The following is a 25,090-nucleotide window of genomic DNA, read 5'->3' on the forward strand; positions in this document are numbered from 1 at the left end:
GTTTTCTTTTATTATCTTAAATGGTCACAGGATGAATGGTTAAAGTCATCACTTCATCAAGTGCAAGTAACAGCCCTTTGTAACCTCTTAACTACTAAATGCAATAAATATTAGCCTGTTTAAAGTGAGAGAGACAGAGAGAGGGATCCCAGGTTATCTGAGGGACAGCACTTAAGATATGTTCTTAAATTCAGGCACCACAGATGGCCCCGAGAGAAAAAGTAGCATTTTGGTATGTATGGTGTGCTTTCATTGTACGGTGACATCCGTTCAGTAACTGCAACTTGATTTTGTTCTCCAAGGCCGGCTCTCTCTTAATCATATAAGGTAAAAAAAACCACACACGCACACAAAATCCACAACTCACTTGCATCATTACTGAGATTTTTTTTCTTGTGAGTTATTGATCATCTGTGCTGAAAATTGTCAGTACAGGGAATCATACAACATAGCTGAGAATTCTTTGTTGAGCCGAGTGGATTATAGTTTACTCACCCTACGGCACTAACAGAAGAAACGTCTATACATCCTCCAAAGTTGTGCCTACATATTTAAGGCAACTATTACGGGTGGGAAAATCAGCTAGAATAGAATATTCTATTATTCTATATTCTAATATTCTATATTCTAATATTCATGTTTTGTTTATGTGGGCCCTGCTTATCAAGGGATCACTCTGTATGACTGTCCTGTCCTTATCATTAGTTACCACTCCACCAATGTTTCTGTCACTCACATTTTTTGTCAGCGGTGATATTGTATTAACTTCCAAATCATTGAGGAAGATGTTAGTGTCAGACCTAGTACTGATCCCTGCAGAACCTCACAGACTGCTACTTTTTGACATCTGTCGGTTAGCCAGTTCTTAATCCATTTAATGTGTGCTCTGTTGATTCTGGATTGTGTTATTTTTTAATCGGAATGTCATGTGACACTAACTCAAACATCTTACAAAAGTCTATTATATCTGACTTCTGAAAAACCCATCTTACAGCGAGAGATTTAAGAAACTGAATCTATTTAGTTTATCCTAGAGAAGGCTAAGACCTGACTTGACCACAGTCTCCAAATACCTACATGGGGAAGAGAGTTCTGATCGTAGATATCTCTTTAACCTGGCAGAAGAAGGAAAAATGAATTCCAATGGCTGGAAGCTGAAGCTAGACAAATTGAGACTAGAGAGAAATCACACATTTTAAATAGGTCGATTAACCATTGGAACAACTTACCTAGAAATGTGGTGGATTCTCCATCCTGAAGCCTCTAAATCAAGATTGGATATCTTTCTAAAAGATATGCTATAGTTCAAACAGAAATGATGGGATTCATGCAGGAATTACTGGGTGAGGTTCTCTGGCCTGTGCTATGCATGATGTCAAACTGGATGATCATATTGGTCCTCGTTGACTTCCATATCTACGAATCTTGCAACATGTTTGTATAGTGCCTAGCATACGAGGGCTCCACCCTGTTGGTTGATGTCCATAGATCAGCTATACTCAGATTGAGGTTTGGGAGCCACAAGTGGCTCTTTATTGTCTCTCCTGTGGCTCTTTGCAGCACATGATATTAAAACACTGTGTGATTTAATTATTAAACAATCTAAGTTATTAACCAATCAGGATGCTTTTACTATGTTATTAACTAATTGTAGAATACATTGTCAGTCATTTTGCTGTGAGAAATTTATGTGTATATATATATATATATATATATATATATATAGTAAATTATACAGTGAATTCACACTGCAAATCTGGAGTTCTTAGTTCACAAATTAACCTTGGTTGACCACTGGGTGGTGTCACACCCAGCCACCGAGGATCTCAATGCAGGATATACTGTGGGTCTTTTTGGTAATGTTAATTGCTAATTTGGCTCCTGAAATGCAGAGATCTGAGTATCCCTGCTTTAGATGCTATGGCTACATAACAGATCTAGGAAAATATACCAAAATCAAGATTAGTTCCTGAAGGATTCCTTGTCAAAAGGGTGGCTTAAAAAATTGTAATGGATATTATTCATAACACAGTTCAGACAGCTGCAGTGATAAGTAATGATGCAGTCCAGTTGGGCTGAAGACTGTATGTGCAGCATTGTCACTAAGTATGCTAACCCTGGTTTAGTCTTTAAAATTCATGCCGTTCTTGTGCCTCTGGATGTAGATATGTCCATATCATCCACTTCCCCTTTGTCAATCTTAAATGATATGCAAGTGGTTACATTCAGCCAAGTCATATCACACTGCATTAATCCACCTCATGTCTGTCAAGCAAGTCATTAGAAACAATACATGGCAGCTATTTTTATATCCCATTTAATTTTCATACAGACCTTGCATTTTAATTCTTGTGACATATCTTCGCAATTGACATAATATATATATATATCTAATTCATTAAAGAGGGCCTATTAGCAAACGTGCAAATAAGAACAGGATTGCTGTAGGAGTCTGATTTCTAGGCCACTGCTATGATAACCTTACAAATGGCCATCATATTTTCTTTCGGCATACATGTACCACATTGAAAAGAATCACTTAGTAGGTAAAAATTGCTACCCTGGACAATTCTAATTGGTTAGAAATTAAATATAAGTGGTTGATTCTAGCTAGTACATTACATAAATTACTAGTGCATGGGCTTTGTAACATTTTGTTATACAGTACATGCTGTTGTGAATGGTTTGCCGTTCCAGTCCTGAACTTTATTTTTGTGCCAATGCTTGAAGGACAATAGTGGAACCTAGGCATTTGTTTAAAATCATAGTAGCTTATCTAAAATTGGTGCTATTTAATAGTTTGATGTTTGTTTGTAAGATCATTTCTATTGGCCTTTCAGATCCTGTTTCATTTACTTGGCATTAAATGAATGTAAAAGTGACGTTTCCAATTGCGTGCAGTTGTTGTCATGCATTATGTTCACGCCATGCAGTAGTTTGAATAAATAAATTCAAAAAATGATTACAGAGTTTATGGACCGGATCCTCGATTGGTGTACATCAACACAGCTTCATTGACTTCAGTAGAGCTACACCAGCTTAGGCTAGGTGGAGATCTAGTTCTTTATCTCCTGTGAGAATAAAAAAAAAAGAATAGACCATTATTCACAGGCGAAGAATTTCTTTTCAGACATTTTAAGGGCAGGAGGGACCCTGGTGATCATCCGGCCTCCTGCATCAAATCCTGTTCTACCACAGACTATCAAGGAGTTCTGTGGGTGTTGTGTTGCACTAAAATCTGGAGTTCTTAATTCACAAATTAACCCTGGTTGGTTCCATGCACCTCTTAAAGGCTGGCTTCAGTGTTGGAAACCGTGATGTTACCCCGCAAGGCCTAGTGCAGCCCCGTGCTCTCTCTGGGCAAGGAATTTTCTGCACTGCCCCTTATTCCGGACGAAGCCTTGTAGATATTTCCCTGGCAATGGACTGTAACCTCAGGAAAGGCCCCTGCAGCTGAATCAGGCCCTGCATGAAGCATGGAGCAGATGCAGGCAGGATCACAAGGAATATGCCCCGTTACATAGAAATGTGATATATCTGCCACTAGCAGTAACACGGAGAGGAAACCGCTTCTTGCACACACATGAAGCTTCTCTGTGTTTCACTCTTTAACCCTTCTTTTTGCAAAAGGGCTTTTTTTGTTATGTGATTCTCCTGAAACTTGCATGTAAAGTTAGGTTAATAAAGAAGCATTAACTCTTTTAAATATATAAGACATCCGTTCTGTAGCTACTGGAATGAAAAAAAACATGAGTTAAGAAGAAGGTGGGCTAGCTCCCCATTTTAAGGGGGTGTTTTGGTTAAACTCCCTTTGGTAGTGAATAGTGACACCATGGTGGATATAATCATGAAATATCTTTAAAAGCTTAATACGATGTTAGGAAAAGTTATTTCCAAGGATTCTGAGGCTTGAGGGAAGAGTGTTTTTTGCTAGAAGAGCTACAAGATCTTTACTTTTCATGAAGGATTTGAATAATCCTCGGGAGATAACCTTTCTGACGAAGGGTAATTTAAAAGAGGATGACTTCCTTCTTATTATACTGTACCTTGAGGTTTCTATTGAAGCAGATGACATTTCCAAAGAACCTTAAATAGAAATATGAAAGTGTGAAGCAAAGAAGTACTTGAATAATAGAAAAATGTGTGTGATTGGATGACCTAGATAAGGCAAGTTAAATATATTGACACTGCTTCCTTCAGATTGAAGGGCCAGACAATGACCGGAAAAATAATTTAGTGAAATGACTGATTTAGTGTCAGTATTGATGGCGGCAGCATCAAAGCCTGTCTTTTGCTACAGAGTATTTGAAATAATTTGTTTCTTCACTGAATCCAACATGCAGGAACTGAGTTATGGAAGGAATCTTGACCTGCACAGCTCCGTCCTGTAAAGTACTCGCTTTAGGCCAATTCATTAATTCTTGCACTTTGTGTATTTGACATGTGTGCCACAATTTCATTGATAAGTCTCATTTCGGAATGCTTACGTTGTGAGCTGGGAAGGACGGTCATTCAGAGCTTTCCTGACATCTGGGGTTTGTGCTGGGTAACACTTTAGGGCCCAATCCTGCAAACACTTAAGCCCATGATTAATTTTACTCATGTATCATCCCAAAAGTAACTCTCATGTTTGCAGGATGGAAACTGTTCTTTAAAAAGAAAGTGTGGCTCTATAAATGATTGGATGCAGAGTACGTGTCAAGGTCAGTTTGTCTGAACAAACATAACACCCCTTAAATTACAACGTGAATCCTACTAAAAGATGGCAGGCAGAAACTAGCAAAGCTGTTTTATCATCACACTGCCCCAGATTCTGGCATGCGTGCTCCACAGAGTAAGATACTGCTCAGTGTGAGTCAGGATGGAGAAACAATCCCTGTATTTTTTTTCCTTTTTTTTACACTTTCATTATTAAAAATGCTTTTTACTTAGGCGTGTGTCAAGCCTTGTTTTTCTAATTGCAAAAGGTATAAACCAGATGCAAACCTTTCAGTGTTTTAAACTAGTGTGGCAATTATTGTGATTTGTGTTTAGGATGCTTTTGAAGACTATTGGTTTGCAGGGCTTTCTGCCAACCAGCAGTGAATTTTAGGGAAATCTAAAGCTGTTGGGTTTATTTTATGGAAGGCTTTTAACAACTGCAATCACTTTACTGATGCTTTTTAAAATGCCAGGTACGGCTCGTTAACTGCGGGCAGGGATTTAGGGTAGAGGGACACTGAGCAGTCTAGTAAATAGCCCTTACACAGAAGCTGCTTGAACAATCATTCACTGCCTTCATGAAAAAGTCCTCGAGAAGCCAATCAAACCAATAGGGTTCAATAGAAATTGTTCACCAAATGGGGAATGGTTTCCTTTTCAAAGTAATACACTTGTCTCAAACCAAAGCATTTTTCTGCAGCTAGACAAAGGTCTCTCTCACTCAACGTTAAAGTGAAGAGCATGCCTCAGCCAGAGATCTCAGGACAACACAGTAGAAGGATTGGCCCATGATGTGCCTGCGTTGTGCCATTCCCCTCACAGGCAGCCATGTTGTGTGACACAAAATACTGCCATCCCATCTCTCATTTTGTTTAAATATCTTCCAGTCCAGTGTGTTCACTCAGCACTAAATAGCTACGTTGTTACTGGAATGAAAATTATTTTCTGCCCCTGCCAAAACTTCTCTGGTAAGCAGGAATTTCCTTCTCCTCTTTGCAGTTACACCAAACTGGCCGCCCTTTTTATTTTTTAATTAGTTTAATCTGAAACTATTAATTAAGAAATGTTGTTGAATCTCATTTTGTGGTCTCAGTGATACCTTCCGGCAGGTTAATTGGCATGCCAAATAGTATCTCCTGTTCTCACTTCTATGTTGGCCACCTTCCAATTTTATTGGCCATCCCCCTGTTCTTTTGCTATGAGAGAGGGTGCATAGCCTTCTTCAGACCATCACTCATTCTTTTATGACTATCACATGCCTTCATAGTCATCTCCCCTCTAAACTGAACAGGTCTATTCATTCCAGTCTCGTCCCTCAGCCTTTCCATGCATCTAAACAATTTCTGCATGTGCCTTTGGACTCCCTGGTATCCCTGTTACATTATTTTTCTTGAGACTGGGTGACCAGAATGGAACATGGTATTCTAATGTCAGCATTGTTTTCTATCCCATTGTTTATGCAGTCTGCTTGTGAGCTTTGTTCATAATTGCTGCACACTGAGCTGATGTTGGAGCACATATGAGCCAATGGGAGGGGTGTGTGTGTTTGTGTGTGTGTGTGTGTGTGTGTGTGTGTGTGTGTGTGTGTTTCAGAAACTGTGTGGAACCAGTATGCGTGGCAGAATTTGACATATAATTTTGATGGATAATTTCAATGTTGATTTTTAAGCATTGTTCATTTATTTTTATCTGTTTAAATTTTTACAGTTGAGGGAAATTATGGGGAGTCAGACAATAATTAATGACAGCAGCAAAGCTTAATTTGTGCTGGGGCACTCTTCTGTCAGTAGCATGCAAGGCGTGACCTTACCGCGCATACCATGTGTGCAAGGTCACTCTGTGCGGAGGTTTCAGAGTAGCAGCCGTATTAGTCTGTATTCGCAAAAAAGAAAAGGAGTATTTGTGGCACCTTAGAGACTAATCCGTCTCCATCCTTAGAGGTTTTTTCTCCAGCCGTAGAGGTTTTTAAGGCCTGGTTTGACAAAGCCCTGGCTGGGGTGATTTAGTTGGGGTTGGTCCTGTTCTGAGCAAGGGGTTAGACTAGATGACCTCCTGAGGTTTCTTTCCACCCTAATCTTCTATGATTGCTTGAGTCCTGGCACCTCTTTCTTTATAGATTAAGCACTAGACAATAGATGTTGAGATTGAAAAGTTAATGGCTTTATAACCATTAAAACTCAAACTGTCAGCATTGCACATCAAAAGGTTGAAAGTGAATATCCTTAAATCAAGCTCTAAATTCTCAAGCAGCATTTTTCATACTTCGCTTATCTGTACATGTTAATTCTTATTGATGGAAATACTTTGTCTTCGGTTTGTGCGTTTACGGAGAAACTGATGTTTACTAACATTTACCAATAAAAATCAAATCCTTCCAAGCCGAGGCATCAATTATTTGTATATAAGCTTTATTCAGTGCTTTGATGTGCATGCATGGTTTCCAGGGATTTTAGTGCAGGTTACATATGATCATTCAAGGACAGAGTCTGCCCGATACATTTGCTCCTGATGTGCCCATTTGAGATCATAGGACATGAATAGCTGGCGAATAGGGCTAAGAACTCCCACTTTTACTAAAACCACACTCTGTTTGGGAGATGTGTGCATATTTTCTGCAATCTGTAGGCACAAGTAGCTGTCTGAATTCTCTAAGTAGAGAATGCCACAATCACAGGAAGCCACAGTTTGGCATGTAGGCTGCTGTTAGTCCCTCAGATGCACAGATTGTTCATCTTTTTGAGATCTGGAAAGAAAATCACTCTTCAATGAATTCAGTCTTGGATTAAAAAACATCTCCCTATTTTAATTGTATTACTAGCTTAATCAGATACCATATGCTGCCATTATAAACTGTGGCATCTAAGGTAATGTTGACCCTTAAAATTCTACTGATCCTCCTGGAAGGGATTGGGGGTTAATTTTTGTTTTTATTATTTTAATTTTGTTAACTAGGGCTCAGTGTCTTTTCAGGCATCATCCTGAAGAACAGGTGAAAGGTTAAGCATCCAGTAGCGTGTTGGTCTTCAGGTCCTAAGTGTAGTAGTGTTTAATAGGCCCGGTCAACATATTTTCATCAAAACTTTTTTTGACGGAAAACTGGATATTTGATTAAATTTTCCTAGGAAGTGTTAGCTTTCTTTAAAAAAAAATAAAATAAAATAAAATCTGTTTGTGTTATAAAACCAATAATGTGAAAACTGAAATAAAAAGATTGGGGAAAAAATAGTATTTGGGGCTTTCACTGAAAAGCCACATTTTTCCAATCCCATTTTCAGGTGCTCTGTAGTCCTTAATGTATCCTACAACTGTATGTTTATGTATTATAAATGAATTTCCTTTGGTTCAGTGATATAGCACACTCTCTTTCCTAATATAGAGAGGTGTGAGTATGAGAGAGAGGCTCTGCGCCATGAAAGTTGCCTGTCTCTCAACCAAAATGGCATCCCAAAGAGTCTACATGATACTTTCCATACCAAACGCTGAAGGAGAAACTATCAACCTATTTTCTGGTGCAAAGTCTGAGGCCATGAGCATTTCTGTTATGATGGGCCTAATCCTGGGAGAGCCTCAGTGCTTTCCATTTACAGCTCCAGTGCACTGGAGGCATCTTGGAGGACAGGGGCCTAAGTGAATGGTGCTTTTAAAAATAGTCATTTGTTTATAATTGACAAATGGAAAAAAATAGATTAGAGATGATGGCTTTGATTCTGGGAAGTTATGTTTACTTAAATATGATAAAATATATGTAATTATTGTACAGTAATTGCATGAAGAGTTGTTATGGTAAAATACAGCTTGAGCTGTTTTGGATTCAATGTAGATTTTACGCTTTGGAAGGAAGCTGTATGATATTGCTGGGTTGTTTCTGAATATCTCCACCCATTTATTGTGTGCCCTGGTTTGCTTGTGGTAGCTATAATAAATGATGAAGACATAACTGCAATTCTAATGTTTTTATAATTAACAATAATTATATTGCACTGGGAACACAGGGTCTGAGCCCGCCAGCCCTTACTCATATGAGGAACCATTTGTAATGATGGTGCTGAAAAAAAACTTAGAGTTCTGTCCTTAGGCAGGTCCCTGCATGCCTTGCTGAGTCACAAGGTGTATCTGCCTTCTTTCAATGGGTCAGTTGTATAGCTGATGGTCCTTAATGGGCCATCAAGCAGGCTAGGCAGTGCTAATGCCAAACTATCTGGGGTGTCACTCAGAAGCATAGCACAAGTTTGAAATACAAACAGTATAGAGCCAATACTTATAACTTTAAATACAAAAATGATACATGCATACGGATAGCATAATCATAACCAGCAAACCATAACCTTGTCTTAGACACCTTCCACAACACCTTTGTACAATATTTGCTGCAAATATATAACCGTGGTTGCAACAATGATCTATATGGTCACTGGCTATGTCAGTAACGTCACACCAGCTGTAGCTCATGAAAGCTTATGCTCAAATAAATTTGTTAGTCTCTAAGATGCCACAAGTACTCCTTTTCTTTTTGCGAATACAGACTTACACGGCTGCTACTCTGAAACCTGTCAGATGAGTAGTTTCCCTGAAGATGAGTAAGGACTCCTCATTCAGAGTTTTTCAGATTCCGACCCATATGGATGTCACTTTGTGGTCCTTGCCACAGGGAATTTAAGTGTGAATTCAGACAAAACAGATATATGAGGCAACAGATGAGATATGAGAGGGTCTGATGATGTCCTTGTCGAGGAGAAAACATGCTGCAGGAAGATTCCTGGGAGAAGGGGACTGTAATGCTCTCACAGGGCTCTTCACTTGCCAGACAATCGCATAGCAGCATCCTGTATCTGGAAGTTGAAGTTAAATGCAGAAAGGTGCAGTTTTGTAGCAGTGAGGCTAATTAACCAGGTGGACAGCTTACTAAGGAAGGCGTTGGAGTCTCCACTACCAGAAGTGTCCAGACTGAGACTGGATATCTTTCTAGAAGAGATGCTATCTCAGTTGACTGGCCTTTTGAGACAAGCTGGGATCAGCCTTCCGGTGACTTAGCAGCTATCTCTCAGCCTCACTGGTGAGCTATCAGTGATCGCAGTTGAATGGGATAGGGAGATTTAATTGTGACCACTGCACTCAGCTGCAGGGAATGAGGAAGGACTACTTAAATAGAGCTGACAGTCAGTATGACAGAGAGACTGTGGAGGGACTCTCCTGCAGGTAAGAGAACCCACAGGGAGCTGGGCAGATTCCTATGAGGGACCCCGGAGATAGAGCCTACATGGTGCAGGGAGTTCCCTAAATGAAGCTGCCAGAGTCCCTGGGGAAGGGAGGCAGTGGGGGAAACCTGCTGGGGAGGAAACAAGAAAAGAGAAACTCTGCAGGAGACAGGAGAAGGAGCTAAAAGCAGAGGACGTCAGTGGAGCCCAAGAGGGCAGAAGAACTATTAGTTTGGTCATTAGTTTTGGACTTTCAGTTGCATCTGTTGTTACATTGGAGATGAATGCACTTTTATGTGACTAGGCAAGAGGATCAGGCCACAGAAGACCCAGAGAGAGAGAGAGGCTATCGCAGGGTCGAGGAAGTGGTCAAAAGGGAGTGCAAAAGGCTGATTCTTGCAATGCTGCCTCCAGGCATGAGCATGCATCATTACAGATGCAAAAGCACACAGTATGGGGCTCATTGCAGGAATCACTGGGTGAAACTCTGTGCCCCATGTTGTGCGGGAAGTAAGACTGGATAATCATAACGGTCCTTTCTGGCCTTAACATCTAGGAATAAGGGAGAGACAAGGGTGGTGCTTGCAGCAATGTGGAAAAAGAAGTGCAAAGCTTAGCCTGAGAAGTTAGAAACAAATTAGGAAGAGTAGGCGGTGATATAAATAGCAACAAGATTGTGTAGGGACTTGTGGTAGAGAACATCGAGCTTCAATCTGAAGTGACAAAAAAATCGAGGAGCTGTGAAGGGATTTGAAGACGGGAAGCAATATGGTCTGGCTGGCAGGGGAGGAGGATGATTTCACCAGCAGCAATTTGGAGAGAGCTGGGCGGGGAGGAGTGAGATATGAAGAGTCTGGATACATGTGGTGAAAATCTATGGAAGGTCAGCTCCAGCAGGAGTTCTTTTAGATTTTATTTTGAGGGGGTCTCAGAGTAGAACAGACCTTTGGTAACTGTTGGGGGTCCGTTATGGAGAGAAGAAAGGGGAGAGATGTATGAGAAAACCCTTCCACCACATCATGTTGAAAATAAGCTTCCTGGGGTTTCATGTATCTTGGGCTGCTGTTTCATGATTTTATTTTTTCACAATCTGTGTATGAACTTTTAAAACAAATGGGCTGGTTTATGAACCTTAGCTCTGGTGAGTAGCAATTCTGTGCACCATAAACTCATCCAACTTGCTGCCCCACTCAGCAGCTGTTATGTGATTACAAGACACTGCATGGTACTGTTTCTCCTTTGTATTACAGCATTGCTTTGGGATTGCAGTTTCTCTTTATGAATCCATAAAACATTTTGAAACGTAGCGCACAGTTGCGAAAACTGAAGGCAGCTTAGAATGGGGTCTAAGTGCAAAGTTTGCAATTTTTTATGTGTATTAACAACTTGCCGAAATAAGAACGCTCCAATGGCTTGTGGAGAATTGTATTTTCCCTCACCCCCTTAAGCGCTCAGGCAACTTTTTTGCAAAACATGTAAGTTACAGTGCTTTGCAAGTTTGGATGTAGGCTTAGCTAGAAATGTTCCAAGGCTCTACTGAGGGAGGAAAATAATGCTGTTGTGAGTCCTTTATCAAACAGCGTGCAGAAGGAAAGTTGAGTTTAATATCCAAAAGGGAATGGGGCCTACTAGTAAATATGTCTGTGCCTCAGGTGAAATATTTAACTGTTCTTGAAAACAACCATTAAGGAAAATTGACATCCCAGAAAATCTCTGTAGCTGCTCAGATGAAAAAGTGTTGATCTGAATATGCACAGAGGCTGAGTAGGGGTTTGTGGGGCCCTGCACCAGAGCAACTGGGGAGACTTCTCCACCCCTTCTGACTGCAGTCCCCCCATTCCTTCCCGCATGGTGCTCCTGCCGGGGAGTGAGGTCAGGGCGTGGGGGCTTGCCTTGTCCTGCCCGCTGTGTGCATCTGCTGGGGAGTGGGGTGGAGTGTGGGGGCTTCCCTTGCTCCCCACCAGGAGCATCGGGCAAAGCAAGTCAGGGTGCAGGGGAAAAAAGCCGTTGGCCCAGGGGCAAATCTGTCACTGAATATGCAAAATGGTTCTAATAAATTTAACCGAGGCATCTATGGCTTCTGGGCAGAGGATCTGTGGATGTGAGGAGGCCATGGTTGCGGTTTGCACCCCGTATTCACCATTGTCTTCAGCTCTGTGGGGTCAGAGGATCCCCCACTGTATGTCTCTGGCTCTGGGGACAGCGTGCTAGCTGGACAGACTGTCTCCTGAAGTGCCGGGGAGCATGGCTGCAGCCCCAGCCTGGGTCAGGGCTCCCTACCCACTCTTGGGAATGTAGAACCACTGGAGACCAGCCTGATGGGAGAGGACGTGTGCAGGGCCAGAACAGGATGGCTGTACCCTGATTGTTGTTAATATTATTTGCTTTACCACAGCACCTCGAAGCCCTAGTCATGGGCCGGGCCCCCAGGGTGCTGCACAACACAAGAAAAGGACAGGCCCTTCCCCCGAAGGGCTTACAATCGAAGTAAAATGTGAGATGTGGACACGGACAGATTGGGGGACGTTTTAGTACTTTTATACCCCATGCCGGTTCTGAGTCGGCTGAGGAGGCAGTATGTGCTGTTCAGCTTCCTGGGTTCATCGGTCATCTCCTTGGGCTTTGGCTGGCCCAGGGCTCCTCCAGGTGGGGGGGAATGGGGCAGGGCAGGGGGATGGGGAAGGAAGGGGCGGAGCCGGGGGGCTAGCCTCCCCGAAGGGGGGCTCTGCTCGCCACCCATGCAGCTCTTCCCAACCATGAGAGGAAGTATGGGGCAAGCAGAAAGGGGCTAAAGTAAACATTTAACAAGCGGACGATGGAGGCAGGAGTCAACATGCCAACTGAGAATGAGAGAGAATAGGTAGGACAGGGAGAAACCTTGAAAGTGAAGAGAAGCAGCTTGTGCTCATGGGGAAGGGTGAGCCAGTAGCAGGACGCAAAGAGAGGGTTGACATGGTCAGAGCAATAGACTAGGAAAATGATCTGTGCAACAGCCTTATGAATGGAGACAAGCAGGGCAAGGTTGAATTTGCCAAGACCAGGGAGAAAGACGTTGCAGTAACTGAGACTCGAGATGACAAAAGTCTGAATGAGAGCTTTAGCTGTGTGGGTAGATCGGAAAGGCCGTATCTTAGCAATGTTAGGCAGCTGCAGTCTGTGAGATTTAGATGTACCCTGGATGTGAGCTGCTCGAGAGAGGTCCGAGTTGAAGATGATGTAGGTTACAGGCCCGAGTGATGGGCAGAAGGGTGGAGTTGTCCAAGAAAAGAAATAATAGGGAGAGGGACTGGGGGAGAAGATTAAGAGCTCTGTCTTCATCGTGTTGAGCTCGAGACATCCAGGAGGAGAGGTTAGAGAGACAGGCTGCGATTCGAGTTAGGACAGGAGACAGATCTGGAGCGGAGAGGCAGATCTGTGAATCATCAGTGTCGAGATGATAGTGGAATTTCTGTTTGCAGATGAGAGAGGTGCCCCGGCCCAGTCACGGATCCAGTCTCCTGCTGTCCACCCACCAGGGGCATCTAAGTCTCTTGGTTCTTGCATCCCTGAGTGTTTTAAGCCCCTGGAGAAAGTCCAGCCAGTCCCCCAATTTGGGGTCCTAGGCAAACCTGCAGAGTGAAGACATGAACTATAACGCTCCTTTTGAGAGCTGCAATCCACTGTCCAGCTGCCTAGCCCCTCTGGTTGCAATAGTAACCCTTCAAACTCCCCTGCATTGAAACATACCATCCCCCAGAACTCCACCCTCATGGGAGAGCCTGCTAGTTTGCATCTGAAATCTCTCCGGATGCTTACAGTAGCTCTGAAGCACAAAACACACACAGGCATTTTGCAGAAGTCTGACATAATTGCTCTTTTACTTAATTATATAAAGCCCAAGAGAGAACAGATCATTTAAAAAACAACAAACATCCTAACTGCAGTGCCCCTTTATAGCTCACCCTTCCCTTGGGAGTCCTTGGGGATCATCTGGGCTCAGGAAGGCAGACAGTATCTCCCGCCTCATGCAGGCCCTAGAAGCCGGGTTGCTTCTCTCTCCTCTTGATCTGGAGACAAAATGGCAGAAGACCCAATTCGATCAGACTTCATTGCCAAAGCCACCTCTCCTCTGCTAAACTGGTTCTCCTGGTTTGTAGAGCTCTTTCCTTTCAGTGGCAGAGCACTTCACGTCAACGACTCGTTGTTATTCCTTTGGAATTTCCAACAGGGAGGCCAACAGGCAATAGAGAAGGCAAAAGGCTACACATTCAAAATGGAGTTTGTGGCTTGGTAAAGATGCATGCAGAGAGGCATTCGTGACAGTAGCAGTTGTCATCTGAACACTTCATAATAACTTCATACAGTCAGCCACAATCCATACGTTTGTACAGCTAGGTTCCCAAATAGGCTCTTCCACACTCTATGCAGGATTCAGTGCATCTTGCCATGTGTCTTAAGCATAAACTGTGCTCCTTCCTGCTCCTCATCCCAACCACATACAGAAAACAGGAAATATTTGAAAAGAATGTTTTAGTAACAAATTGGCAATTTGCGAGATGTCTCACTGCCAACACTGGCTATGTTGGAACCCGCGTATCCTCTGCTGTTTCCCCCTTCCTTATCGCATCAAACACAAGCTGCCTGTCTTCACTTGCAAGGCCTTATCCCCACCCTGACTATCAGCTCTCATTCACCACTAAGCTGTCGACTCCCTCCTCTGTTCAGCCCATGATATCATACTCCATCACCCGCTTACTAAATTTTCAGACAGGCCCCTTTGTGTTTTGTCCCATCATGCATCTCATGCTTTGGAGGATCTCCATGTAAACATCCACAAAACTACCTCAGAGTCTTCATTCAAAACCCTACTTAAATCCTTTGCTGTAATGCTTACAAGAAATTTGACAATGGTTAGGCCACTGGTGTGTTGAGACCGTTGCCAATCACGCTGACCAATATTGACTCACTGGTTCCTTGCACTCTCCCATTGGTCTGGCTGTATCCGTGTGTTGTCTCTTTTCATATACTTAGATTCTAAGCTCTTGGGGCCAGGAACCATCTTTTCATTCTGTTTGTACCTAGCACAATGGGATCCTGTTCTGTGACTAGGCCTCCTTGATGCTATGGTAATACAAATCATGAATAATGATAATACCCAACAATCATAAAAAGCAGTATTCCGATGTAAGTGTCTTGAGCTGTTTGCATTTAAAGCTCTCTGTTGCTTATCAGAGGTAATAGCCTTGCTTTTCAGCATATGGAGACACTTGGCAGTAGGCTAAAAAATTATGGGTCTACATCTCCATTGCCACTCTTGTGTAGTCATATCCACCCAGGCAAATTGGGTATTGGGCTCCCACATCGGAATGGTAACATTCTGCATCCCCTTTGCCATCGCTTTGCACTGGTATAAATTACATGGGCACAGGACAGTGGAGAACTGGGCAACGTAGTACTAATTTTTAACTTGTTTGGCTAGTCTTGTCACGAGGGAAGTTAGAAGAAAATGGTTTGTTATTATTTTATACATTTGCTATGCAAATGCTTTTGCCAGAATATGAAGTATGGAAGCAGAATACATAAAATATAAGCAGTGGAGTAGATTGTTTAGAAAGAAGATAAATTATACATATTCAATGGTTCTCTAAAGAATTTTTTACATTATTTAAAATCATATCCTTGAGTGAGCTGGTCAAATAAAACAGTGTTGGGTGGATGTTTTAGCAAATAAAGAAGTCAGCTTTGCTCCGAAGTTATTCATGTGGTGACACTGGTTGTTTGTGTTTGGATGATCTCTGCTTTATTCCTTAGAATATTTGTGAATTTCAAAATACTCCCACATTTTAGCATGAATAATTAATCTTGTGAAAGTTCAGACCTACATGTGGTGTTTGCAGTTCGTTGTTCACTGGTCTCAGTCTGTCGTCATGTCAGGGGGCAGAAACAGGGCCATATGACCATGAGACACAGCAAACAGAACAGGGTCAGTGAACAGTTTGCAACATCCCAAGGCTGACATTTGTATCCACGAACTGGATTTTCAGTGTGAATTGTGGAGGCCATTAGCAATCAAAGGCCCGTCTCTCTCCCTGTGGGCCCCTGGGACTACAGGCTGTGTTTGTCACCGCTACGCTCTTCTTCGGCATCCTTGGTTTTCAAACCTCCGTTACTGCTCTTCTGACTTCCCACAAAATCTTTTTGTCCTGTTCCTCGCAACCTCAAGTGGAGTGGATGAAATAGTTAGAAAATAGAAGTGGAGTACCATTAGCTGACTGCTCTCTAGCTAGGCCCTCTCACTGTGGGGCAGCTCGTAAACTTGCCACATTAAGCTAAAATAAGTAAATATGTTTACTTCAGTAACTGAACTGCCCTTACCTGCTGGAGGAATTACAGTCCCATGAATACTGCAAACACTGACTATTCTCTAATTAAAAATCTTAGTTATCTGAGCTGCTGGCATTTTTTTTAATGTCAGAACTGCCAGTGCTGAGCATTTCTAGACTAAAAATAAACGTATTCGTGTTAGTCTAACACAGCACCTGAGAGCCCTAGTGTTCAAGCGGGACCCCATTGTATTAGGCTCAGTACAAACATCGAACAAAAAGACGGCCCCTGCCACAAAGAGCTTATATTCTAGGTCAAAGAACACAAGTATACACACAGATTTGGGAGCAGAAGGAAACAATCAGCCAGTGTTGATCAGCATAATAAACAGGGCTCTCAGCACACCTGCGGACAAGTTTTAATTTGTAAATTGTCAGTTTTCAATGTGAAATATGTTGGCAATCTAATAAACATGCACAGGAGAAGAGCTAGTAGAAATTTTTTTAAATATCACAATTCGGATGAGGGGTTTTGCTTTTTTCTTTTTTCATCCCCCTCCACCCCCCATTTTCTGGCCAGTTCATAGAGTAGTGAAAATGCTGGTGAAAAATTGTCACCAAAAATGTTGCACATTTTTCACAAAAATATTTTTGCCTTTTTCAATCACCTCTATGCAGGACCACAGCATGATCACTGTCAATTATCTCCTACCTATTTGCAAAATAAATAAATACATATATAAAAAGCATTGTGGCATGCCATCAGCTGGCATAAATAGATGTTGCTCCATCAAAGTCAATGGAGCTTTGCCAATGAACATTTGGTGTGGATCTGACCCTGTGTGTTAAAAAGTTGTCTGCCTAAGAAATAATCTCAGTATTTAGAAACCTGTGCAAATAGGTAAGAATACATTGCAGTCAGCAAGTTTATTTTTTATTTCCCTGCCGTGTGTTTTTCAGATACAAATGATGTAATTCATAGGATATGACTGATAACACTGCTAGTGCAGTTTTTCAGGTTCATTGGCATAGGAAAAATCCTGCCTGTCCTAATTATCTCTAGTTATCAAAGGTGTGATTCAGAAAGGCATCTAATTTACCACCATTCTACTCACACATAATAATCACAAGATAAAATACCTTGCATGCAGTACAAAATGATAAACAAGTCTACAGTAGGCACCTATTCTCATAGTTTGGAATTTTAGAAAGTGTGTTTGCTAAATGGGAAAATAATAGATTGCTGTGAATAGAAATGAGCTGCAATTCACTTCAAAACTGCTAATGCCAGGAACTGAGAATAAATTTCCATTTAATTGATAAACAGTCACCAAAGGACATTTCTTATTGACAGGTTTTTTTTTAAATGTAAAGCTTCAGAACTGTTTTTGGTATTATTTTTTTAAAATATGTTTGCAAGTTTGTCTTTTTAATTACAATTTTTGTTTAATTAACATTCATGAAAGAGGTTTAGAATCTGGGTTTGAGATTTCTAGCATTCTGGCTTCCACTGGAAAGTTGTTGGCACCATTTTCATGGAGATCATGAACATTATCGATTCATAGATTAAAGGTCAGATGGGACCACTAGATCATCTAGTCAGCTCTGTATAACACAGGCCATTAAATGTCACCAATAACTTGTGTTTGATGAAAACATTTTCCAGAAAGGCATCCAGTCTTGACTTGAAGACATTAAGAGATGGAGAATTCACCGCTTCCCTTGGCAGTTTGTTCTATTGACTAATCACCCTCACTTAATAATCTGTGCCTTATTTCTAATTTGGATTTGTGTAGTTTCAATTCCACGTATTGGTTCTTGTTCTGCCTTTCTCTGCTAGATTAAAGAGCCATTTAGTACCCAATATTGACTCCCCGTGAAGACACTTATACACTGTAATTAAGTCACCTTTCAGTCTTTTTTTTTCCCTTGAGAAACTAAATAGATTAAGCTCCTTAAATCTCTCTCTCTCAGTCATTTTCTTTAGACCCCAAATCATTTTTGTCTCTCTTTTCCGCAGCCTCTCCAATTTTTCAACATCCTTGGAATCTTTGATCTGCTTGGGATATGGCTAAAAATTAACCTCCCTTTAAAAATGTCATATTTATTTCCCCTAATTGTTCGTTATGATTGCCATAGCCAGAGTGGGAAACCAGGAATTCCTGCGTTCTAATCTCAGCTCTGACAGTGATGTCTTCTGTAACCTGGGAAAATCATCTAACCTTTTTTGCATAGCTAGGCATGGCTTGGTGCAATCTAGCCCTTAATTTTTCTCAGTGGCTCAGTCATCAAGGAAGCCCAGCTGAGTGTGGCTGGCAGGAAGGGATGTCAAAGGCAGACCTGCCATCTGCTCCCAGTCACTTTCCTCAGTGCTTCCCTTGTCGTCAGCATCTTTAACATGTAGTTTCTTTTACAGGAGCTGGATCGGGAGCTGTTTAACACTCCCAGGTCATCGTTTATACAAATGTCTAAAAGTCGGCAGCAGGGGAGCACTGATGGAGCTGGATGTGCTTTCAACTCCCTTCTCTCAGCCCAGCTGCTCCTCCTCCAGCTGCTTCTCACAGACAGCTGGGCTGTAGCTTTGAAGACTTTTTTTCCCTGTTAAAGAGGCTAAATGAGGAACTAGGAAATTTCCAGTGCAGCTTTTTCTAAGCCACCCATGAAGAGCTGTTGGAGGAAGAGGAGGGCTCGGGCTAACTGGATATGAGGGGTTGGAGTTGTCAAAAGCTTTCTGAGAATATTTCCTTCTGTGCGGGTCAATGAGGCTTTCACCATAATTAGTCCAGCAGCTCAGTGCATGATCTGCATGTCAGTGCATGATCCAGACCTGATGAGGAGGCAAGCTGGGGGTATTATTGCAGTTTCCTGATAAGAGATTTGGTTTTATTGTGTTACATTCTTCCAGTTGCTCTATTTCACCTAGCTGTGCTGTGCATCACAATCATGGAAGATCCGTGTTTTGGTATGACTTTGATATGCAGCCCTAAATTGGCCCAGGTTCACTTGAAAGGCATATGAACTTTGCTTGACCTTTCTGTAAACAGGATCTGAGGTTGTAAGGAAACATGACACCATGTGTGTTTCCTGTAGTTTTGCACTTTGTTGTAAATGTTTCGGTTTAACAATGGGGTCTTAGAGAGAGCCATCCCTCCCTTCCTACTGCTTGAGCCTGCAAATATAGGTGAGCAACTTTGCCAAAGAAGCCAGTGGGATTACTCACCTAAGCAGAATTACTTAACAAACTGTTTTGCAGATCAGACTATAGGTACAGATCAAATGTGGAAAAATTATATATGTAATATACACTTTCTGTGTGTATATACAGACAAACACTCACACACATATATGTGTAGGTATCAAGAAATTCCTGAAGTTTTCTTCCCGCATCCCAGTATATTTATAGACCCAAACGCAGACATAAAAATAAAAGAAATACAGTAGAACCTCGGAGTTATAAATACAAGAGTTACAAACTGACCAGTCAACCACACACCTCATTTGGAACCGAAAGTACACAATTGGGCAATGGCAGAAACACACAAAAAAAGCAAGTTCAGTATAGATCTGTGTTAAACATAAGCTACTAAAATAATAAAGAGAAAGTTTTTTAAAAAAAGATTTGACACGGTAAGGAAACTGTTTCTGTGCTTATTTCATTTAAATGAAGATGGTTAAAAGCAACATTTTAATTCTGTTCCAGAGCTGTCTTAAGTCAATGTTGAGTTGTAAACTTTTGAAAGACCAACCATAACATTTTGTTCAGAGTCACGAACATTTCAGAGTTACAAGCAACCTCCATTCCCGATGTGTTCGTAACTCTGCGGTTCTACTGTAAACGCAATTGACCTTCTTTATTAAGCATCATACAAATACAACACCTAATTTATCTACAAAGGCAAACATTCCATCAGTAAGTGAAAGAAATGGCCTTTTAAGTGATGCTAGAATGATTGACTTTTGCACGGCCTATCCCTCAGGCAACAGAGTAATTTACAATATGTTTCCGTCAGTTATTGGAAACAGCACTTGTTTAAATTTGTCCCCGCATCGCCAGCATTTTAAACACTGCAAAGCAACATCAGTAGCTAAAATCAAATGCTTATCGGTCTTCCCGAAATTTAGGAATATAATATTTTCCGTCGCAGATCCACATCATCCATTACTCTTATTCTTCATGGAAAAGCAAAACTGGAATTCTAATTGCAAATAATATAGAGAGAGCCATACCCAATTTTTGCCCAGTTGCTAGAAAATACTCAGACATCACTGACATGGACATATTAGAAGTGGATACTGTGACGAGAAGGAAAAAACCTTAGCCTGATGTCAGGTGAAGTAGAAAAACCTTGAGATACACAGATTGATAGAAGGATTTGACTGGGACAGACTTAAGTAATGAGACGGCCAGATCACTTATTTTGTCTTTGGACAGCAAAAAAGATATGAGACCCCAAGTGTGGCTATTAGTATAATTAAAGACCGGTGGCTCCAGGAGAGGAATGTCAGTCTAGTGGACTCAGTGTCTGAAGGCACTTCCACTAGTGTTATACATAATGCTCTCCCGGGGTTTCATGAGGCTTCATCCATTGCTGAATTTGGGAGGTGGGTTTGGTAGGTTCTTGTATCTAGATAGATCTGCTAGCTATTACTATCAGGTATTGCTCTTGGAGGCCCACTGGTCTGGGCTGATATAGGGGGACATTGATGAAAAATAATTTCCCATCCATTGATTTGTTTTTTTCTGAATCCTCTTATACCACCAGGGTATACTCCATATTAAGGCTTGGGGATAATTCTCCATTGTAGGGGCATTTATTGTTGATATAAGGTTCCTACTAGATGAACCAGCTGAAAAGTGACCTCCAAGAGAAGTGACATCACAGTTCTTATTTCTTCCTGTCTCAGCCTACCAGGAGACAGGAGCAAATACTCTTGCCTAGGCTGACATAGAAGAACCTAGAGAAACCAAATTAACAGGGAGGAGTCACCACTCATGGCCACAAAAATCTAGATAAATTCATTGAATGGGATATTATTTCATTAGAAAAACCTACTACAGTCAGGGACTGCCTTGATACAGAACGTACAGTGAAAAGCAGTTACCTGGTAAAAAAAAACTTGCTGGCATTCTGCTTGCCGTCTAGACTAGAGAGCCTTAAAATTTTCCTGGTTATAATCATTATGATGCAATGGAACTTAGACTCACAAACATATTAAACATTCATATAACTTCTGTTGTAACACTAGAATGTCTGTCTCCCAAGGATAATTGTTTGAGAGAGTGAAGTGTACTTCCTTTGCAATTTCTCCTTAAATGTTTTTTTCAGAGAGGCTAGAATTCTGAAATGTGGGAACAAATAATGCAAGTGAGCCAGATATGTGTATAAGTACTGTCCCACAAGGGAATAGTTTCCTCCTGGCCATTAACATCTCCAGTGGAAGTTTTATACTAGGCCATTTTATCCTAAAACAGCTAAGGACTTGTCATATCTTGTCAAAAGTCCTCACCTAGATTCTACAGCAAGCTCTGGCCTGTTGTAATTGTTTTTTCCTTCTTTTCTGTATCCTTTATAAAAGGTTGAATACATTTTTAATAGTGGTTGTTGCCATGGAACTAAGCAGACTGAGCCCTCTCACCCCAAATAATGTTAAATCTTTAGTGTTGTACAGGGACAGGGTCATGTTAACATATTTGACTCTCTGGGCCTATTTATGACTTTGAAATTAACACAACAGGTCTCCATCCTGACTGTGGTGTTCATTGTTGCTCTTTACCTTTTTTTTTTTTTTTAATGCAAGCTACAACTGTTATTACCTGAAAAGATAAAATAAATAATGAATGAGTGTTCTGAGGTAATTATTTCTTCCAGTCAATAGATATAGTCGGGTCAGGCTGAGTTTGAGGCTCATTATTTAAAGAGGTTTTGCCTTTTTTAAACAAAGAAACATTTATTTAAAAAGCAAATATCTCATGAGAGTAAATACCCTATCTTTGCCCCATGCGGATGTTATCTAGGGTGGGGAGTGAGAATTCTTAACTTAAACTTGTGGAATTTTCTATGGCATTCTTCCATCAGGAGTGAGAGCTTCTTTCACGCAGAAGATATGGTGGGGTTTCACCCCTCCCACCCAAATTGTTGGTTCCCTATGATTTCCCTGAGAATTTGGAATCCTCCAGAGCTAAGGTGAATCCACAAGGACGTCACTCATCTTGCCCGCACCTCCATCTTGTTGCATCCCATGAACTCATAGTTCCCACAGGAACTTCCCAGATCACATACTACCTGCCTAGTAGTGGGTTGTGGGGTGAGGGGGTGAAGCTTCAAATAATATGAGGAGGAACCAAGGCAAATTACTACTCACTTTGTGGACAACAAGGCATTGGTTGGGGGTGGGAGGGAAGGAATGTTGGAATCTAAGGTAGCCCCAATTACCCCTTCTTCCCTACCCAATGTTGCTGGGGGAAGGGAAGTGGCTGGAGGATGAGGGCCTTACCTTGTTGACCTGAATATAGAGATCACGAAGTTGTTGCAATGACATATCCAGATACTTTTTGTCCACCCGTATTCGGAGAGACGCTCTGGCAACTATACCATCAGAATCTATTGTAAACTCTCTCACTGTTAGAACTTTGCAGAGAACAGCAATTCCGTTTAGTGGAGGATTTCAGAATTTCAAAACTTATTTTCTGATTGGGAACAAAAACCAAAAAATGCAGAGCTGGAACCTCAGAGCTTCGGCGCCAGCATTCCCAGAGCTTCCACAGGATTGGCTCCTCATCAGCCCACCAGATAGCTTACCAGTGGGCTGTAAGACTAGAATCCTGGGCTCCCCAGCAACCTGTCAGGTGAGCTGATGAGGAGCCAGGCAAATGAACTGGCCGGAAATCAGGTAGGTTTTGAAACCTGTCTGCGTTCTCCAATGGCAAAATGAATATGAATGGCAAAATGAATTTTCTGCGGAAAAGGACCTAGGGGTGACAGTGGACGAGAAGCTGGATATGAGTCAGCAGTGTGCCCTTGTTGCCAAGAAGGCCAATGGCATTTTGGGATGTATAAGTAGGGGCATAGCGAGCAGATCGAGGGACGTGATCGTTCCCCTCTATTCGACACTGGTGAGGCCTCATCTGGAGTACTGTGTCCAGTTTTGGGCCCCACACTACAGGAAGGATGTGGATAAATTGGAAAGAGTACAACGAAGGGCAACGAAAATGATTAGGGGTCTAGAGCACATGACTTATGAGGAGAGGCTGAGGGAGCTGGGATTGTTTAGTCTGCAGAAGAGAAGAATGAGGGGGGATTTGATAGCTGCTTTCAACTACCTGAAAGGGGGTTTCAAAGAGGATGGCTCTAGACTGTTCTCAATGGTAGCAGATGACAGAACGAGGAGTAATGGTCTCAAGTTGCAATGGGGGAGGTTTAGATTGGATATTAGGAAAAACTTTTTCACTAAGAGGGTGGTGAAACACTGGAATGCGTTACCTAGGGAGGTGGTAGAATCTCCTTCCTTAGAGGTTTTTAAGGTCAGGCTTGACAAAGCCCTGGCTGGGATGATTTAACTGGGACTTGGTCCTGCTTTGAGCAGGGGGTTGGACTAGATGACCTTCTGGGGTCCCTTCCAACCCTGATATTCTATGATTCTATGATTCTATGAATAGTTGAAGGGTTTCTGGGTATCTCTACTCACTATACCGAATATGGCCTTGCCTGCAGCTGTATAGAGTATCTACCTGTCTAACTGTTACAAGTTTTCTGTACACATAATACACTAATAGGGAGAGGCTGGAAACAAGATCAGGGTAAGGATTTAGGGATTGTGCTGTTTTAGAAGCTTGACATTCTTTGGAACGCTTAACGGGAAACCTCCTCAGCTGTATAGCTCCGTGGAAGTCACTGCACCAGCTGAGGATCTGGCCCAATTCATCTCTAGTTCAGCGGTTCTTAAACTTCATTACACTGCAACCCCTTTCTGACAACAACAATTAGTACAGGACCCCAGGAGGGCATATTGAAGCCTGAGCCTGAGCCTGAAGTCCCACCATCCTGGCGGGAGGGCCAAAGCCAAAGTCCCACTGCCCCAGGTCAGAGAGCCAAAGCCGAAGCTCTAGGACTTCAGCCCCAGGCAGGGCACCTGTAACCTTAGCCCCGCCGCCTAGGGCTGAAGCACTCGGGCTTGGGCTTTTGCTTTGGGCCAGGCCCCAGCAAGTCTAAGCCAGCCTGCTGACCCCATTAAAATGGGGTCATGACCCACTTTGGGGTCCCGAGCTGCAGTGTGAGAACTGCTGCTCTAGTCTATTGATGAAGGTCTAAACCTAGCTGCCAGAGGTATAGAGGCCCCAGAGGTAATAGAACTGAAGGGCCACAAAAGATGGAAAGGGACAGGACATACACAGGCTTGGGGAGGATTGGGTTTGGGATCATGGATGTGCAGATCCCATCTGTGCTCTGTCTGTTCATCCGAGTACCTATGTAGAGGTGGCTGTCTCAGAGTTAACTTCTGCTACCTCAACATACTATGAACAGAATTCTTCTGCTTTGCATGACTATCTCTGCCCATGTATTTTCCTTCAGACTAGGGATGTTTTTCCCTCCCTATGACTTTCAAGATGCTTACAATTACTTGAAAAAGTCTTGCTGATTGTTACACAGGCATGAAGTACAACAGCTGAGTACCATCACCTGTAAGAAATGTAGTCTGAAACTGGTATGCTACAAGGTTTAGTTTCATTTAAAGTATGCTGATTATGAGTCGTCTTGAAGCGATAGGCAATTAGCATCGCCGTACCATTGGAGGTGCAGTTCCTATTTGTGTGGGTAGGGGTTAGAGTGACCAGATGTCCCGATTTTATAGGAACAGTCCTGATTTGGGGGTATTTTTCTTATATAGGCTTCA

The 25,090-nt window shown here is 42.0% G+C and overlaps 1 protein-coding gene across 3 annotated transcripts in view; it reads left to right on the forward strand.

The window, feature by feature from the left end:
- Positions 1–25,090, forward strand: part of MDGA2 (MAM domain containing glycosylphosphatidylinositol anchor 2) — a 660,176-nt gene that overhangs the window by 481,465 nt on the left and 153,621 nt on the right. The gene's annotated exons all lie outside the window — the stretch shown is intronic.

This window comes from Dermochelys coriacea, chromosome 6 (genome assembly GCF_009764565.3).
Source record: "Dermochelys coriacea isolate rDerCor1 chromosome 6, rDerCor1.pri.v4, whole genome shotgun sequence".
Taxonomy (NCBI): domain Eukaryota; kingdom Metazoa; phylum Chordata; order Testudines; family Dermochelyidae; genus Dermochelys; species Dermochelys coriacea.